This window comes from Dacryopinax primogenitus, assembly GCF_000292625.1.
Source record: "Dacryopinax primogenitus strain DJM-731 SS1 chromosome Unknown DACRYscaffold_12, whole genome shotgun sequence".
NCBI lineage: Eukaryota > Fungi > Basidiomycota > Dacrymycetes > Dacrymycetales > Dacrymycetaceae > Dacryopinax > Dacryopinax primogenitus.
Genome location: NW_024467209.1, coordinates 412,388 through 414,792, shown reverse-complemented (window position 1 = coordinate 414,792; position 2,405 = coordinate 412,388). Strand labels below are relative to the sequence as shown.

Sequence of the window (2,405 nt, the reverse complement as noted above, 5' to 3'; positions counted from 1 at the left end):
GTGACCTGCTGTGCATGGCTGTGCATGACCTCATATGACCTCATCCTTGGTCATATGACCTGATCACCTGACTAGGCTGAGTAAGCAAGATGTCCTAGCAGGTTCCACCACAGAGGTATAAATATAAGGCCTACTCTGCCTGGGACTGTCTCTTCAGACTTGGTCTCTTAGGATCATCCACAGGTACCTATACTGTAGATAGGTCTTAGTCATCAGGTCTACTCCACTTCCTTGTTGCCTGCTTAGACTCTTGGCACTCATAGGTGAGCAGACTTAGTCAGCCTGTGTTGCCCTAACAGAATGGTGAAGCGACGTACAGGACAATTGTGGAAGGGTTTGGGTTAAATGTGAGGGGACAGAATAAGGGTGAAATGAAATGAGGGGGAAAGCAACTGATGGGATTTTAAGGTGAGCAGCTGCAGGAAGGAAGGGGGACAGCAATTGAACCAGGAATGGGGGGGGGGGGGGCACAACAAGAAAATTAGGCATACCAAGAAGTGAGGAGGTAACAAGGGAAGACATATAGGAAGGGGGGACACCATAAGCAAGGAAAGGCTCAAGAGGCAATGGATGGTGGGAAAACATCATGTGTTGGATGTGTGGATGTACACAATGCAAACCAGCACTGAGAGAGGAAAGCACAGGGTCCAGATGAGACAATGTTGAGACAATGGGTACTGGAGGGTACAAGACTGGTGGGGATGGTAGGGGAATTCCTAGTGGGGAGCATTACGTTGCATGTGGCTGGAAGGGGAAGTGTTGCATGATGACAGAATTACAGGAGTATACCCTCTGTACCAGTGGGTACACTGCCGTACCAGAGGAAGGAGAGTTCTGTCACATTTGAGCAACCATACTATGAGGTGGATCTCCCACAAAGATATTGCCTACTTATGGTAGGCTGACTAATCATTTAGGGTTCGTTGACCCGCCTGGCGCAAAATTTGTGTGATACCTGCCTTGTCCACCGGCACATTTGTATCCAGTTTCTGGGACACCACTGTTGTCCTGCGAGCACTGAAGCCCCAGAGAGCAGAACACTGTGTGAGGAGAAACTGGTGGGACGAGCCCCTACAGTCGGCTTCACTGACTCTGTTTACTTTCACCCAACATCAGTTGCTCTGATATGTCTACCGCCGACTTGGATGATTACACAAAAGGATTGGCATACAAGTTTCTCAAGCTTACGTCTGTGCCGTGTGAGCGATGGGATTATTTCGACGATGCTGTCGTACCTCTGCCATCCCCGCTCTCCGGTCGTACAGTCATGCTACTGGAGCCACTACACTTTGGAAATCGCGCCACGGTTTGGCGTGCCAACCTCTATGGTCCAACCGACTCGACAGAGGAAGAACTACTTGTGAAACATTATCATCCCAGCCCTGATGACACAATGGACCAAGATGCCTACGTTCGCGAAGCATGGGCATATGCCAGGTTGGAGACACTCCAAGGCACTCTTGTGCCTAAGTCTTATGGCTTTTATGATATGCGTGTGGCGTGCTGTTGATCATCAATTGCGAGGACTCACTGCGTTTAGTTCTATCTCAGAGATGGTCGATTTTTTTCACGGACATCTCATGGAATACGTACACGGCGTTCCTCTCTCGCGCACTCCTGGCGCGCAGAAGAAGGTACGTCCCTCCCTAGCAACTTTCATTCTGTTCTCTGTGTCTTCTGACGCATACAAGATGTCCGATTTCCTGACCAGTCTCGACGAGATACACGAGCTTGGTATGTGCCATCGCGACCTGCACCGTAACAATGTCATCGTACGGCAACAAGACGGTGAAGAGCATTTTGTCTTCCTCAATTTCGGCAGAGCCAAGCTTCTTGCAAGACGCCGTAAGCGCGATGCAACGATCGCATGGTGGTTCGACGATGCCTACGGTGCGTACGCATGTCTTGGGGAGATGGAGAATTTTCATGTGGTGGTGGACTGGATCTTCACGGAGGTCGACAAAAATATCAACAAATCTGGTCCACCTCCCCGATGGACGCGCATCTTTTTCAGTCGCTGGAAACGGGACACTTTGCGCTGTTTGCGCAACGAGGACGAGTGGAATTATCAAGCACGCACCAAAGGTCCCGTTGATTATGTAATGGATAAGAAAGAACGGCAGTGGTAGAATGACCGAGGCATTTTCTCCTCATCGCCATCTTTGTATTTTTTGCTTCCACCTCGAACTCATTGAGATATTCCATTGTCATAATGTCGAGAGAGTACATATCACACACAGAACGCATTTCATTCACAGCTACGTCGAAGTCTACAACGCAACACTTATTCTCTTTAATTTCTTTCTTATTGTTAGAGTTATCAAGCCGATCCCGCGACACCAATCCTATCCCCCACATGCACAAGAGTCTCCACACCAGCCTTGGAGTATCCAAGAATATCTTGG

The 2,405-nt window shown here is 49.1% G+C and overlaps 1 protein-coding gene across 1 annotated transcript in view; it reads right to left on the bottom strand.

Moving 5' to 3' along the window:
* DACRYDRAFT_23040 (uncharacterized protein) overlaps nucleotides 1–2,405 on the bottom strand; it is a 42,134-nt gene that overhangs the window by 38,062 nt on the left and 1,667 nt on the right. The window lies entirely within an intron of this gene.